This window comes from Palaemon carinicauda, chromosome 14, assembly GCF_036898095.1.
Source record: "Palaemon carinicauda isolate YSFRI2023 chromosome 14, ASM3689809v2, whole genome shotgun sequence".
In the NCBI taxonomy this organism is placed as follows: domain Eukaryota; kingdom Metazoa; phylum Arthropoda; class Malacostraca; order Decapoda; family Palaemonidae; genus Palaemon; species Palaemon carinicauda.
Genome location: NC_090738.1, coordinates 91,276,235 through 91,293,734, shown reverse-complemented (window position 1 = coordinate 91,293,734; position 17,500 = coordinate 91,276,235).

Here is a 17,500-nt window from a genome sequence, read left to right as displayed (position 1 = left end):
GGTCCTAGTACTTCATGCATGATTATGGTTTTTCCGAGTGTAATTAAAATTTTATTGAAGCTTTAGTCTATATTTTATACATTTTAGACTGTGTGGAATATTTCCAAGATAGTATACGAGTGAGTTTCGGTGAATTAGGTAATCGATTCTCTTGGTGCCTAGGCTAGTTGCTTATGGAGCCTTAGTATACTTTATCATACTCCCCGGTTGCTTTCTTTTCTTCGGAGAAGGTATGCAATCCCTTTCCCTCTGTTTAAGCCTTGGGCTTATCCCTAAGTGGTTTTTTCCGAAATTTATTTTCGATAAAACTATACTAGGGTGTTACTGTACCTTCCTGTTCCTGTAGTTATGGTTCAAGAGGGACAGAACAACAGAGTTTTTAGTCTGAGTCTGTGTTGTCTGGCTTGGGGCTGAGTCCCCCTCGCTGACCTAACACATACAAAGGGAGCTTAGCTCCCTTAGGTCACTACCGAAGGTTTCTGTGGATATGATTCCTTCTTTTGTGATCTACCAGACTAGTCCTGTTGCTGTTCTCGCGGGAGGATAAGTTCTTCCCTTGGGAGTAGCAACGCCTTCCTTGCTTTGGTGCTCTGGAAGCTGGCAAGTATTGCTGGCCTTTCCCCTTAGATCTCCCTTAGGCTAAGATAAGTTTCTTGGCTGCGGGTGATCTGTCACTAAAGCAAGGTTGGCAGGACCCTCTTGTCCCTTCCCCCTCTTTGTTCATACTGTACTGTACGTCGTTCTACATCTGGACCTAGTATAGGTTAGGATGTGGAATTAACTCAGCCCCTTGCCGGCCGGCAGAGCTGGCCGGCAGGGGTCTTACTGTACTGTACGTCGTTCTACTTCTGGACCTAGTATAGGTTAGGATGTGGAATTGACTCAGCCCCTTGCCGGCCGGCAGAGCTGCTGGCCGGCAAGGGTCTTATGTTTTCGAGTGCTGCCCGGACCTCTCTTGGTCCCTTATCCATGCCTGCCGGCAGAGCCGGACGGCATGGGTCAAGGAAGCCTGAATTAATTTCTCCCCTTCCTTATATGCACTCTTTCGGTTGCCGGGCTTGGAGGTTGTGTACACTCTTATCCTGGCATCCATTCTATTTTTCTTTTTCTTCTAGTGCTGTACCTGTCCCGGCTGCCGGCCTATGAGGCCGGCAGCCGGGCAGGTGTAGTCCTCTGGTTCTTTTGCTGCCAGCTGGCATCGGTCTTGTACCTTTGCCGGCCGGCTTATGTCAGCCCTTGTCTGCCGGTCACCAAGAGTGTGGCCGGCAGCTGGGTACTACCTTGTGTAGTTGCTGTCCGGCAGCCATTGCCGGCCAACACTGGCTGTTACCGGCCGGCAGTTGCTGCCGACCGGCACAGGCATTTGAACCAGAGTGCTGCCGCCCTATAGCTGTTAAGTAGTATACTTTAAAGCTAGTGGTGGTGTGTGCCGGCCGGCAAAGGCAGGCCGGCACACATCCCCCTATACTGTACCAGTATTCTTCAGTATAACATATACAGTAAGAAGAAAACTATGGTAAGGGTTTTGGTACAGCACTGTGTCTTCTAACACTATTGTTTTTTCTTGCACATCCCCTTGCTGTTGCCCTACAGATAGGAAGCTGAGTTCTTCCCTGTCTATTATCCAGGATTTTAAAATCATTGCTTAGGTGTGAGCTCCACCTGTTTCCTCTGGAAACCTTGCATTGGTTACTCTAGAAGAGATAAACCATTTTGATTTTATTATCTGGAAGGCTGCAACAATGGGTTGTGTGGGAAACACAAGTGTGTGTCTTTCCTTTCTGAATTGTTATGCTATACTATGCATATCCAGTGATACATAGTTCACTTGATACTCAAGGAAATTTCTTCTCTTTACAGAAGGACACTCCGAAGTGGGGAAGTGCTTTCTGCAATGTCAGCAGCAAGAACCTCTGCGGACATGAGTTTTGTAGGAGACACGCAGCATACGCTGTCTCCAAGGATGATCTCCGGTATTGGGACCCTCAGGTATGTACTGTGTGCACTAACCTGATTACTGAGACATTTAAATAGCTAGGAAGAAGCTTCGTACCTGGGTAAGGGGCTTCCAAAAGAACACTTCTGGCCCTTATCTTCCAAGTGAGAAGATGAGGGCGTATCCTTTCCCTAAGGCATCAGCTGATGCATTGATTCCCCAGCCTCAAGAGGAGATCCCCTAAGTTCAGATCCAGGTGGATGCTGAAGTCGCGGTCGCGATGCAAGACATCCAGCTAGATGACAGGACGTCTGATGTGGACGGGTGTCAGGAGGAAGACCTCCTGGCAGAAGCCCAGGATGAAGTTCAAGCCCCTCTATATCGGCCGGTCTCCCAGTAGAGCTGGGACAGGCCCTCTGTTCTATTGTTGGAATGATCCAACAAATGCAGAAGGAGAATCAGGAGAAGGCGGCTGCAATGGAACTGCGAATGCAGTGCCTTGCAGAATCACATGGGCCCCAGAAAAAGCTCAATGTAAAAGACCTTCCCTTGTGCTCAGATGCTAACCCATGGAGGTATGCTGAGCACATGCCGATGACGACTGGAAAGATCGTCATCTCGGATAAGCTGGGCTCAGTTCCCCTGGAGGTGGAATTCTGGCCCAGCAAGGCATCATATCCGGACTGTTATGTCCGGCTGAGGAAGGAACCAGCTTCAAAGGAGAAGACAGAGCCGAAGGAGGTCATAGTGATGGACCATGCTAAGGCTCAAGCTCTACTTTCATCCTCGATGAAAGAGAGGGGCTTCTCTAACTCAAAGGCGCATTGAATAGGAAGCTCCCTTCCTTTGTGTCCTCGCCTACTAGAGCCTTCCCCTTTTTACAGAAAGGGTTTCTGGCTGTACTAAAAGCAATCGAGGCCAGCAAGTCTTGCCCCTCCCTAGAGGAGTGTAAACCCTTGTCGCTGGCCCTGCCTATGGACCACAAAGACTGGAAGGACGTCCATCTTACGTTCTCAGTGGGAAAGTTGGAGGCTGATATTGCCGGACGTCAGTTCGGCAAGGACCTCCCTAAGCTGTCTGACTTTCTTTTGCGAAGTGAGTTCGATACAAAAGAAAGACTGACTGCCTCAATGTCTCTTCAGACTACTCTCGAGACGATGGCAAGTGACCCCAAGGTCCATGAAATGTTCATGGTAGTGGCCAAGCCTCATATGGCCACAGTGACGAAGGACCTTTATGGCTTCGTCAAGGCAAGGAGAGCTTGTAGGGAGTTCGTGTTTACCTCGGCTACGGTGAGGCACGAGCCAAAGAAACTAATCTCCTCCAACATTTGGGGAAAAGACCTTTTCCCTACCGACTTGGTCAAAGAAGTTGTTGATAAGGCCGCCTTGGAGAATAGAAACCTTCTCCACAAGTGGGGCCTGGCTATCAAAAGAAAGTCTTCCCCGGATGAGGGTCCTCAACCAAAGAGGAAGACTATGAGGACTAGGCTACCGTCTCGGCCAGCCAAGCCTCTTAGACAGCAACAGCAACTGCAATTGCCATTACCCCCAGTGCCCCAGATCGTGGCACAAACCCCGACCACCTTTCAGTGGGTACCCCAGGCCGTGTCGACACAGTCCACGGCATTCACCCCAGCGTTCGAAGGGCAGTCTACTTCCTTTCGAGCAAAGCCTAGAGGAGCAGCCAGAGGCTCGTCTAGACGCCCCTCAAGGGGAAGGGGATTCAGGGGTGGTCGTGGTCAGGAAGGCAAGACCTCAGGACGGCAGTCCAAGTGAGGTGATACCGGTAGGAGGGAGACTTCTGAAATTTCGGGATCGGTGGACCTTCGATCCCTGGGCCCACAGCCTACTCAAGAATGGACTGGGCGGGAGCTGGTACAGCACTCCACCCCCGTGCCTTCGGTTTTTCCAACACTCCACCCCCGTTATGGAGGAGTACGTTCAAGAACTGTTGGAGAAAAAAGGTGATCCAAAGGGTGAAGCCCATCAATTTCTAAGGGAGGCTGTTTTGTGTTCCCAAGAAAGACTCGGAAAAGTTCAGAGTCATTCTGGACTTGTCGCCACTCAACAAGTTCATAGTGAATTGCAAATTCAAAATGCTAACACTGCAACACATAAGGACCTTACTGCCCGAGAGGGCATATTCCGTCTCTATAGACTTGTTAGACGCCTATTGGCACATTCCAATTAGCCATCGACTCTCCCCCTACCTAGGTTCAGGCTACAACGAAGACTATACGCCTTCGGAGCCATGCCATTCGGGCTAAACATAGCCCCAAGGATTTTTACGAAGCTCGCGAGCGTAGCTCTCAAACAATTACGCCTAAAGGGAATTCAGGTAGTAGCCTACCTGGACGACTGGTTGGTGTGGGCAGCATCCGAGACAGAATGCTTGCAAGCTTCCAGTCAAGTGATCCAGTTCCTAGAGTACCTAGGCTTCAAGATCAACAGAAAAAGTCTCGACTTTCTCCATCTCAAAAGTTCCAGTGGCTGGGAATCCACTGGGACCTTTTGTCACACCGTTTCTCCACCCCGGCGAAGAAAAGGAAGGAGATAGCGGGTTCTGTCAAGAGACTTCAAGATTCCGAAAGGATATCAAGACACGAGCAGGAGAGAGTACTGCGCTCTCTCCAGTTTGCTTCGGTGACAGACCCAGTGCTAAGAGCACAGCTAAAGGATGCAATCGGAGTTTGGAGAAGTTATGCATCAATCGCGTGAAGAGATCTGAGAAGACCAGCCGCTTTGGCTAAGTTCTCTTCTCAGGCCTTGGTCCCAAGCCAGACATCTAAAGAAGTCGGCTCTTCTTCAGCCACCTTCCCCGTCGGTGACGATTCACTCAGACGCCTCGAAGGAGGGATGGGGAGGTCACTCTCATCGGAAAAAAGTCCAGGGGACTTGGTCCAGGCTATTCAAGACCTTTCACATAAAACTTTCTAGAAGCTAGGGCAGTGCTCCTTACCTTAAAGAAAGTCTCCCCGCGTCACTCGATCCACATAAGGTGGTGATAGACAGCGAGGTAGTTGTGAGATACTTGAATCGACAAGGATCGAGGTCACCACCTCTCAACCAGGTGATGTTGGCCGTCTTCCGATTGGCGGAAAAGAAGAAGTGGTACCTGTCGGCAGTTCACCTTCAAGGAGTCCGCAATGTGACAGCGGACGCTCTATCCAGGTTCACACCGATAGAGTCGGAATGGTCCTTAGACGCAGGATCATTCTCCTTCATTCTGAATCAGTCCCAGAACTGCAGATAGACCTCTTTGCGACGAAAGACAACAAGAAGTTGCCCCTGTACGTGCCCCGTACGAGGACCCCTTAGCGGAAGCAGTGGACGCAATGTCCCTCGACTGGAACAGATGGTCCAAGATTTATCTGTTCCCTCCTCACAACCTTCTGTTGAGGGTCCTCAACAAACTGAGATCCTTCAAAGGGTAGCGGCAAAAGTGGCCCACAAGTGGCCGAACAGCGTGTGGTTCCTCCTGGCATTGGAACTGTAGCTGAAGTTTGTACCACTACCAGATCCAGTTCTGACCCAGCGAGTCCAGAAGTCAACTGTCTGCGCTTCATTACAGAAAACCCGGACCCTGCAGCTCATGATTTTCTCTCCCTAGCGGTGAGAAAGCATTTCGGGATTTCGAAAGCCAGTATAGACTTCCTTGAGGAATATAAGTGCAAATCTACTAGAAGGCAATATGAGTCATCTTGGAGAAAATGGGTGGCCTTTTGTCAAGGCGAAGATTCCGCAGGAGATCTTGACAGACTTCTGCTTATCTTTCTTCTCCACCTCCATGGTCAAGGGTTGGCAGCGAACACGATTTCAGCGTGTAAGTCTGCTTTGACAAGACCCATTCTATATGCCTTCCAGGTCGACCTAGGTAACGAGATCTTTAATAAAGTCCCGAAAGCCTGTGCTAGGCTCAGATCTTCAGCACCTCCAAAGCCCATTTCATGGTTTTTAGACAAGTTCTTCATTTCGCTTCTCTGTTGAGCAATGAAGAGTGTGCGTTAAAGGATTGGACACAAAAAGTTATTTTCCTATTTTGCACTCGCGTCCGGGGCCAGGGTTAGTGAGACTGTAGCCTCTCGAGAGAGGCAGGTCGTGTTCAGTTCCTGGATGGGGGAGAACTGAACCTGTTTCCGGATCCTACGTTTCTCGCCAAGAATGAGTTACCCACCAACAGGTGGGGTCCCTGGAGAATCTGCCCTCTGAAAGAAGATGCATCTCTATGTCCAGTAGAATGCCTAAAGGTCTATCTTCTTAGAACTTCAGACTTCAAGGGTGGTCAACTATTCAGGGGAGAAACATCAGGCTCAAATTTATCTCTGAATCAACTCAGAGCGAAAATCACATATTTTATTCGCAGAGCGGATCCTGACAATACACCCGCAGGTCATGATCCGAGGAAAGATGCCTCATTCTTAAATTTCTTTAATTGTATGGATTTTGAACATCTCCGTTCATACACTGGCTGGAAGTCTTCCAGAGTGTTCTTTCGCCACTATGCGAAGCAAGTAGAGGAACTAAAAGAGATCTGTGGTAGCAGTGGGTCGCGGTGTTAACCCTACTGTTTAACTCTGCGAGGAACAGTGGTCTTAATTGGGACGATTAATTCCAGAGTGAGTGTGTAGTTACATACTGTACTACAAACTAAGTGAGGGCACTGTGTTGCCCATCCAGACTGTTCCATTTCCGAAGGTGAACCTAGCAAAAGTGTAGACATGTGTGCCGAGCGTTTCTAACGCTAATGTCATTGATTTGTAATACAGGCTTTTATGACTTTGATACCTCGGTATCTTAAAAGTGGCATCTAATGTTTTTTCTTTCAGACAAACAAGCTCTGTTTACTATCATACTTATGCTTAAAGTTTTGGGTTATCCTCTTCTTATGTATATATATATATAATTGTGGTTAACCTGTCTATTTATTGCCTGTCAATAATCTGGTTCTTGAGAACCTTGCGTCTCCTTCACCTGTGTCAATTTATTGGTATAATTGAGCATTCATTCTATGTACCTTATCTGGGATAATTCTAATAGAATTGTTCCTTTATGCAAGCTATGTTGCATTGGTTTTCCTCCTATGCGGATATAAAACCTTTGTCCAATACAAGTATTGTGCGGAGAACTGGTCGATATTTCATATTGACGCAGTGGTTCTTCACAAACTATGCTTTACTTAATATAGGGCGAGACCACTATATTAGCTTGCCTGGTATTCATACATAGATATATGTACTCTTCGAGACTTTTCCAGAGTCTAGTAGGACTCTTCCCTGTAGGGGGCAGGAAGCTCTAACATAGTTTATAGTTAGTTGAAAAGATGTATAACGGTAACATCTTAGGTCTCTAGGTCTAGTCGACCGGGAAAAAATTACCTCCGGGGAGTACGGCACGTTCTGAGAATCCACAGATACAGTAATGCTCTGGTACACTTCCATCAGGACGACATGGCTTGAGCCCAAAAAACGGATTTTGAGCGAAGCGAAAAATCTATTTTTGGGTGAGATGGCCATGTCGTCCTGATGGACCCGCCCTTGCCTTTCTAAGAAAGGGCCGTAGGACCCCTCCCTACATACAGTATCTGTAGCACCTCGTGTACGCTACAAGGAATACAGATGGCGCCATGATTGGCGCCAGGCACACATACGAATCGGGGGATAGGGAAGCCTTTGGAGCGGCTCCCCTTTTTCTTTCCCGAATTCGTATCTCGCCAATCACCTCCTACGAGACGAAATCTCTGTCCAGGATGTAGATTGCCATGTGACGTGTCTAGAATACGTCCTCTGATATGTCGCGATATCCCTTTCACGAGGGATACTCGCTCCAGGAGTTAGTATTCTGGTACCTTAAGGTAAATTCTCTGGGAATATCGCCGTAGTTGTAATATACCCTAGGAAGCTACCCTATAGGAACTTCCATCAGGACGACATGGCCATCTCACCCAAAAATAGATTTTTCGCTTCGCTCAAAATCCGTTATATATATATACGGTATATGTATATATATATATATATATATATATATATATATATATATATATATATATATATATGTATATATATATTTATATATATATATATATATACATATATATATATATATATATATATATATATATATATATATATATATATATATATATATATATATATATATATATATATATATATATATATATATATATATATATATATAGAAACTTGCTCTTTATTGTATAGGGTAGATTATTATTATTATTATTATTATTATTATCATTATTATTATTATTATTATCAGTACTAATTTTATTATTATTATTATTATTATTATTATTATTATTATTTTTATTATTATTAGTAATAATAATAATAATAATAATAATAATGATAATAATAATAATAATATCTTTACTATTATTATTATTATTATTATTATTATTATTATTATTATTATTATTATCATTATTATTATTATCCTTATTGATAATAATTAGCGGAACCCATGTAAATTACACAAAATTATATTCTCAATACTAACTTTCTTGTTCCCAACATATACATGTTTGAATAAAATGTGATAAGATTTGACTTGTATATTTATTTAAAAACATGAGCAATATCTGAAACAAATTACAAAACTTCTTTACATACAATATTTCTAGTGAAGGTAGTTCCTCTTCTCTGGGCATGAGTAGAATTATTCTGAGGACAAATTTTCACTCTTACACTGTTCTTCGGCCTTGCTCATCAGAAGGCTACATAAAGTTGTCCATGAGTAAAGCAATGTTGTGGTAGGTATATCCAAACCTTATCGAAAGTTTGTCGAGCTTTATCAATTGTCATTGAATATGATAGGCGGACGGGAAATTGAGTAATGTCTAGGAAGATTTGAAGCAAAGGGTGATCAGAATTATGAGAAATCTTTTACAATAAGAACGGATTAGTCGTCAAACGAAAAGGCCCGAGATTAATTTTATAATCCAGGTTATGGAAATAGATAAAACTCAATTTTTTGTCTAATATTTAAAAAAAAAAAATTAGGTGCTAAAAACAAAATTGGGAAAACTATATAAGATGGGCTTTGATTAAGTAATCAAAGTCTAATTTGAATTTGTAAGAGCATACCATGAAATTATTTTCGTTTTCTTTAAAGCATGACACACGAGTGTACCATGAAATTATTTCCGTTTTCTTTAAAGCATGACACAAAATGAATAACACATGCTATCGTATTAATATATAGGTAATAATAATACTATTATTATTATTATTATTATTATTATTATTATTATTATTATTATTATTATGTTTTTTCCTATCAAGGTTTGAGAGCTAATATAACGTCTCCCTGCAAGTGTGAAAAACTCCCCCAATACATACTCGAGGAGATGAAAATCGCACGTAATAGAACTAACAAATTATGCTTGCACTAAACGTCATTAACGCTGAGCAAATGAGGTGCGCTCGCAGGCAAAAGGTAATGGAGAGCGCATAATGGAGACATTCCAGGTAATAACTAGAAATAACGACAGTCTTATTGCTCTCGGAATACCTTTAAAGGCCATTTTGGCCTTGCTTTGTTGGCCCGACAAAAGACGATTTTGGTAAAGCAAGGCTTTGGCCGGGATTGTGTTCCAGAGGAATACTTGGAGGTGAAGAGATTACCGTACGTGTTAATCATGCGTATTCTATCTATATTAGAATATGTTTTTATTGCTTATTTACATTTTCCTTGAGCTTTAGGTATAATTACTTACTCTATACCTATATCTTTTTTTTTTTTTTAATTAACGTGTGTTTTCCCTCTTTATATAGTTCTTGAGTTTACCTTCAGTCTCAATTCTTTATGTAAATTTTTTTTACATTTAGTTGATTTTCATTTTATTACTATCATCTTATATTTTCTTTGAATTTTCAAAATTATTTTTATATTCATATATTTTATTTGGCGTTTTCACAAAATTTATATATTACATATACTGTATATTTCTTTGGGTTACTTTAAAATGTTTCCTAAATATTATGTTTACAATGAACTTTATTTTCCTATTTCCAATAAATTAAAAATTCATTATTGCTTTCAAATTAATTCAATTCGATTAAAACTGCATAAGATTGCTACGCAATCAGCTCAGGGAGCAGTCCATAGTTTTCTTCACATCAATTAGATTTCATTTGAGAATTACGAATGGATTATGTAAACACCCACATTACAGCCCACGTGGTACAACAATCCTGAGTGAGTTTATTTATTTATATAACAAAGATTATTAGACGATTACATATACTATATCATCAATCAATCAAGTGAAAATACGCATCTAAACACACCCAAAATGTATATATATATATATATATATATATATATATATATATATATATATATATATATATATATATATATCTATATATATATATATATATATATATATATATATATATATATATATGTGTGTGTGTGTGTGTGTGTGTTTGTGTGTGTGTGTTTGTGTGTGTGTGTGTGTATGCATATATATAGTTATTGAATGATCTTCCTAATCGGGTAGTTGATTTAGTAGAACTTCAAAAATTTAAACTTGCAGCAAATGTTTTTATGCTGAACAGGATGACATAAGTCTTTTCATAGTTTGTATATGAAATATCTGTCTATATGTTATTGGTGTTTTTGAAATATTTTATTTCAAATGTTCATTACTTCTTATATCGTTGATTTACTTCATTATTTCCTTTCCTCACTGGGCCATTTTTTTCGTGTTGGATCTCTTGGGCTGATAGCATCTTGCTTTTCCAACCAGGGTTGTAGCTTTGCTAGTAATATATATATATATATATATATATATATATATATATATATATATATATATATATATATATATATATATATATATATACTGTATATATATATACATATATATATATATATATATATATATATATATATATATATATATATATATATATATACATATATATATATATATATATATATATATATATATATATATATATATATATATATATATATATATATATTTATATATGTATATATATTTATATGTATGTATATTTGTGTATTATGCAGACATGGTGCAACAGAGGCAGCCGTTTATAGCCCATTGCTGGACAAAAGCCTCAGACATGGTTGGAGACCTTAGTCTGATCACTCACAGCTTATACTACAGCTTTGCTGATCATGGCAATACTCGAGCCTTTTTACCACGATAAGATAACACCACTCATATATGCATATACATATAGCCACACATAATTATATCTAAATATACAAACATGAATATATTTATATATAAATAGCTATATACATATACACGTACATACAGTATATGTATGTATATATATATATATATATATATATATATATATATATATATATATATATCTATATATATATATATATACATATATATATATATATATATATATATATATATATATATATACATACATATATATATATATATATATATATATATATATATATATATATATATATATATATATGAATATATACACACGCATACACACACACACACACACACACACACACACACATATATATATATATATATATATATATATATATATATATATATATATGTATATGTATATAAATATATACATATATATTTATATACATATATATATATATATATATATATATATATATATATATATATATATATATATACATATATATATATATATATATATATATATATATATATATATATACATATATACATATATATATATATATATATATATATATATATATATATATATATTTATATATATATATTCAATTCCTGATATCACTGTTAATCTTTTTCTCAAATCGACGTCATCTGGTGGTAATAATTGGTGTCTATAATACACAGAGACAGCAAAAATGGGCTATGGACAAACCTCTATTGGGAATATATAAGAATATATTAATTGAAAACTTAAAATTCTTCATTTTTTTCTACGAAGCTGAACTAGATAACGGTAATTGGCAATTACTATGCCTTTCAGAGACGGACAAACACTTCCAAAAAAAAAAAAAAAAAAAAAATCTTAAACGAATTGTTGGAACACTATGATTTTTCAGTACGCTACTGTTAACAACCCGACCTAACATACCATAATGCTATATGTGTTTTGTTACCCTTTTTAGGTGGGGATACCTTAACGTAGTTCTGGTATGCGTAGTAAAGTAGAAAGGATGCCAGATAACTCATAATCAATCAATCAATTAACGTGGTGAAAGGCTTCTGTGTATCGTCTTGATCGGCAAAGCTCTGTGAGTCAGGGACACCCATACTAAGTTGGTTTGATGTGAGCGAGCAACCAAAAGTCTCCCATCATCACCAATCCGCTCTGGCCAGCAAACCCCAGACATGAATTGGCATATCTGAGGCCTTTGTCTTGCAGTGGAGTGAAGGCGATTGCATTTGTTGATGTTATGACATGAGTTTACTCGTGAATAATATCATAAAGCCAACTAATAATGTTCTCGCATTCGATGGAAACTGGCAATTCTGCCCCCTCCCACCCCAAACAACACCCTCCCAAGCCCTTTCGAAACCCCTATTGTGATCTCCCCTTTCATGCTTTCTTCCTCTCCCCCTCCACTAGCTCCACGACGCCCTCGTAGCTCTTGTGTCCATCCCTTATTGCCCAATCACTATATCATATGTTAGAATGTTCTGTGGTTGTAGTTGTAGTTGTATAGATATGATTAATTACTACGATTATGGTACAATTCTACAGAGGCAAGATGAATGAACAACTGCTGTCCAGGGGGCCAAAGGGAAATTCGGCAGTTTCTGCTTTTAATGAAATGCAAGTTTTAAAGAAATCCCGTGGAAAGTGGGCATTTTTATACGAATACTCGAAAATCTAAAGATGTTATGACTTTTTTTTTTCTTTTTTTTTTTGTGAAATCACTAGTATCAGTTAAAATGTTAACTGTTGAAGGTCTAGAAAATAATTTTAATAAACGAATTCTTAGAATTTTAAGCACCATGTTGTCATTATCAAGGTATTTGCAAGGTATTGCTTCACGCAAACTTGGTTGAATACATATAAATGGATCATGATCGCATCAAAAGTCTTAGTCTTTTAAAATGTGTTTTTCATGGAGAATGCATATTACATATATATGCTTTATAATCTAATAGAATGAAATAATTTTTTATTCCTTTAATTTCCATACAAATTTTGGTATAATTTCAAAACAAATCAATCTTTTGTCCTCTGAAACAAGAAGAAAACATTGTTGGAACTTCGAGTGGGATCTCTTAGTGTTACAAGTGAGTCTCGTGACTAGAAAGTTGTTTTTACTTCTGCTTGCAAAGTCTTGATGCGTTAATTGTCTGCTTGTTGTTAGTTGTCGTGAATAAAGGTGGTAGTAAGAGTAGCCATGATTCTGAACAATCAAAAGTTATTGCTACAAGAACATGAAAATAAAAAAAAAAATAAAGTTTATCTATAACAGAAGTTTCACCCTCGTGGTTAGATGATAAGGAGTTCAAGTCTTGATTAAAAGCACCTGTAACAGGATATTCAAAACCATCGTGTTTTGGTTTGTATTTATGAAAGTAATAATGCTAAACCAGCTATTATTATTATTATTATTATTATTATTATTATTATTATTATTATTATTATTACTAGCCAAGCTACAACCCTAGTTGGAAAAGCAAGATGCTATAAGCCCAAGGGCTCCAACAGGGAAAAATAGCCCAGTGAGGAAAGGAAATAAGGAATAAGTAAATGAGGAGAATAAATTAACAATATATCACTCAAAAAACAGTAAGAGCGTCAAAACAGATATGTCCTATATAAACTATTAACAACGTCAAAAACAAATATGTCATATATAAACAATAAAAAGACTCGTGTCAGCCTGGTCAACATAAAAACGTTTGCTCCAACTTTGAACTTTTGAAGTTTTACTGATTCAACTACCCGATTAGGAAGATCATTCCACAACTTGGTAACAGCTGGAATAAAACTTCTAGAATACTGTAGTATTGAGCCTCATGATGGAGAAGGCCTGGTTATTAGAATTAACTGCCTGCCTAGTATTACGAACAGGATAGAATTGTCCAGGGAGATCTGAATGTGAAGGATGGTCAGAGTTATGAAAAATCTTATGCAACATGCATAATGAACTAATTGAATGACGGTGCCAAAGATTAATATCTAGATTAGGAATAAGAAATTTAATATACCGGAAGTTTCTGTCCAACAAATTAAGATGAGAATCAGCAGCTGAAGACCAGACAGGAGAACAATACTCAAAACAAGGTAGAATGAAAGAATTAAAACACTTCTTCAGAATAGATTGATCACCGGAAATCTTGTAAGACTTTCTCAATAAGCCAATTTTTTGTGCAATTGAAGAAGACACATACCTAATGTGTTTCTCAAAAGTAAATTTGCTGTCGAGAATCACAACTAAAATTTTAAAAGAGTCATACAAATTTAAAGAAACATTATCAATACTGAGATCTGGATGTTGAGAAGCCACCGTCCTTGACCTACTTACAATCATACTTTGAGTTTAGTTAGGATTCAACTTCATACCCCATAATTTGCACCATGCACTAATTTTAGCTAAATTTCTATTAAGAATGGAATTGATGCAAAGAGAGTAGCATCAAATGCATATGCAACAAGCTTGTTATCTAGGTCAAACCACATGTCATGTGTATATAGTATGAAAAGTAATGGGCCAAGAACACTGGCAGACATGGAAAAAAGCCTCTCAATAAAGAGCCATCAGTGTTTTAAAAAGCCAACCCAAACTTATTTTTTGCAAACCAGTCAGCAAATGAATTACAAATGTTAACTGAAGCTAAGATTGCAGCTTTCTCGGCAGAAAATAATTCATTATTTTCATTCAGTGATTCCTTAGCCCACATATTTAAGTCTGTCCGTGCATCAAATTCTGCTAAAACTTCAGCTCTCCAAAATTTAAGAATAGGTCAACAAAGTGCCCAAACATTGTTAGACAAGATCTATGGGTATATTTTTCAAATGATCTTGCGAATATATTAGGATCACCTAATTTAGCATTATACCAGACGAGACAAATGATATTGGAACTAGTAAAAAATATCAATGTGACTTTAGTGACTTATTTTTTCGATACAATTGAAATTACTAAATGTGATGTTATCAAAAAGAGCATCATCGACAAAAGTATTCCAGTAAAATTAATTTTCATCAGAAGCATGTTCAAGGTTTAAAGGTCACTTATGAATGGCTGAGGCAAGGGACAGTGACATTGCAATAGCAAGCAGGACATTGCCATAGTGACTGACCATATACACAAATGATCTGCGCCCTATCAACCTCTCCATCCAAGCTAGAACCAGGGTTGGCAAGGCGGCTGCTGATAATTCAGCAGGTAGACCTATAGACTCCCTCAAACTCCCCAATCTTAGCTCTCGAGAATGGTGAGGTTGCAGACACTATAGAAGCTATCGAGTTTGAGCAGGACTCGAACCTCTATCTGGCGATCACCAGTCAGGGACTTTACCAAATAGTCCACCAAACCCTGGGGAAAAGCGTGGAATCTGTTACATTCGGAAAACGCTCTTGTCGTTTTTTTTTTTTTTGTGTGTGTGTGCATCGCATGCCTAAATAAAACTTTCAACTTCTCTAGAGGATTTCTGTCGGAATGCGTAGGCCACAGATATTTTAGTCCATCCTCATTAAAACAACAAAACAGTTTCAGATTTTCACTCAAATTTCCCCCATATATGATGTTGACGCTCGGACACTTGAACAATGGATATAAGATAGATACTGTTCGCAACTGTGACCCTTTGACAATTGATGTGCATAGTAAACATGTTAAGTTACAACGATAGATGTTTATGTTGGAACTAATGCAACAGAGACTCGCTCTGTTGCCAGCGGAGATAAAGAGGTGATTCTTGAATTGAAAAACACATCTGTTAACTTTTTAGTAGAATTATTTCATCATATACGATGGAGATTTAATGCAGCCTTGCGTAAACCTTTGAAGTTTCTTAAGCCTGAAATGGCCTCAAAACTTCGCCCTCCTTCACTCCCAAATGTGATGGATACATATCCATATATGGTAAATGATTGCAATCGAAGTATGGTTGACTTCAAATGGAGAAAATTAGGTATAAGGAGGGATCATTGTGATATTCATAAGGTTGCTGATTTCTGGAAGTTACAATTAGCTGAAATCGATAATGATGGTACACCAACCTACCCAAATTTAGCCAAATTGGTTTGATGTGTGTTGTAATTACCTAATTCAAAGACCGCAGTTGAACGAATATTTACTCAGCTGCAACTAATGAAAACTGATCGTGAACCTGTAACATGCAAAATATGGTTTAAAGAAATCTGGTGTTTCAACATGCGATTTGCAACTAAATGAAGATTTATTATCAACTCTTAAAAGTATTAAGTCCAATCTCGCAAGTAAAGAAAACAGCAAAAAATGGGAGAAGCATTTGAAAACTATATTCCATGAAATTACTTGTGTCTTTATTGGTTTTGTGAATGAAATTAAAAAAATACTTAGCTCATTTTTTCTTGAAATATTGGCTTACATCAACCCCCTAATTGATTACTAAGCAGCAATATTGATATAAAATCACATTCAGAACTATAAGATATCGGAAAATAATTTGCATTTTAGTTGAAGTAAACTTCCTTAAGAGAAAGATAAACCTACAGTAGCACTGCCATTATAACTTATATAATATTTTTTTTTATTTTTCTTCCTCGTTCATGAAATGTGTAGATTACTGCTTCATTATACTTGGTAGTATGTTTATAAATGATGCGAAAATATATTAGTGGTTACAGCGCAAATTACATTGTTTAGGAAATCTGAGGATTTTTTCACAATCTCAGGAAACTATCTTGAATCAAAAGTGAGAGTCCTGTTCTAAACATTGCTGCTATTAGCCGTACCTCGGCAATCAATGTTTTATACCCTGACACTGCTCAAGTGTGGCGGACCCGGGGGGGGGGGGGGGGGGGGGGGGGGTGGCGTGAGAGGTGGGAAGGGAATACTGGAGAGGGAAGTATTCAGTGAAGACCCAAATTGATTATTTGAGAAAGCAAAGAATTCATAAAACAACCATGAACGACTTTATTGGGTTGGCCAAAGCCAAAACCTACCTCATCGTTTTGGCCGCCTTAGACAGTCATTTATAATTCGACCACACTGCCATTAACAACGGGATTAGCCATTGGTTTCATGGTCGCTTGACCCACTGCAATTCTCATTGACACAAATAACAGTAACTGTATTAAAAGATATCACTAATGTATGATACCTATATCAATTCAAATATCATGTACGTAATTACCATAAAAAACTACGGAAATTCAAAGATGGAACAGGAAACGGGAAGGGGGAGAATGCAATATTGGGGTAGGCAAGGAGTAGTCTAGGGGTTGTTCTGGGACTTTTGGTGAAGGGGTTAGACGACTACCCACAATCATTGGAATCTTTAAAACACAAATATGGCATGTCAGCCATAAATCAGGTTAGGGTGGTAAACATAGTGTGCTAAAATATC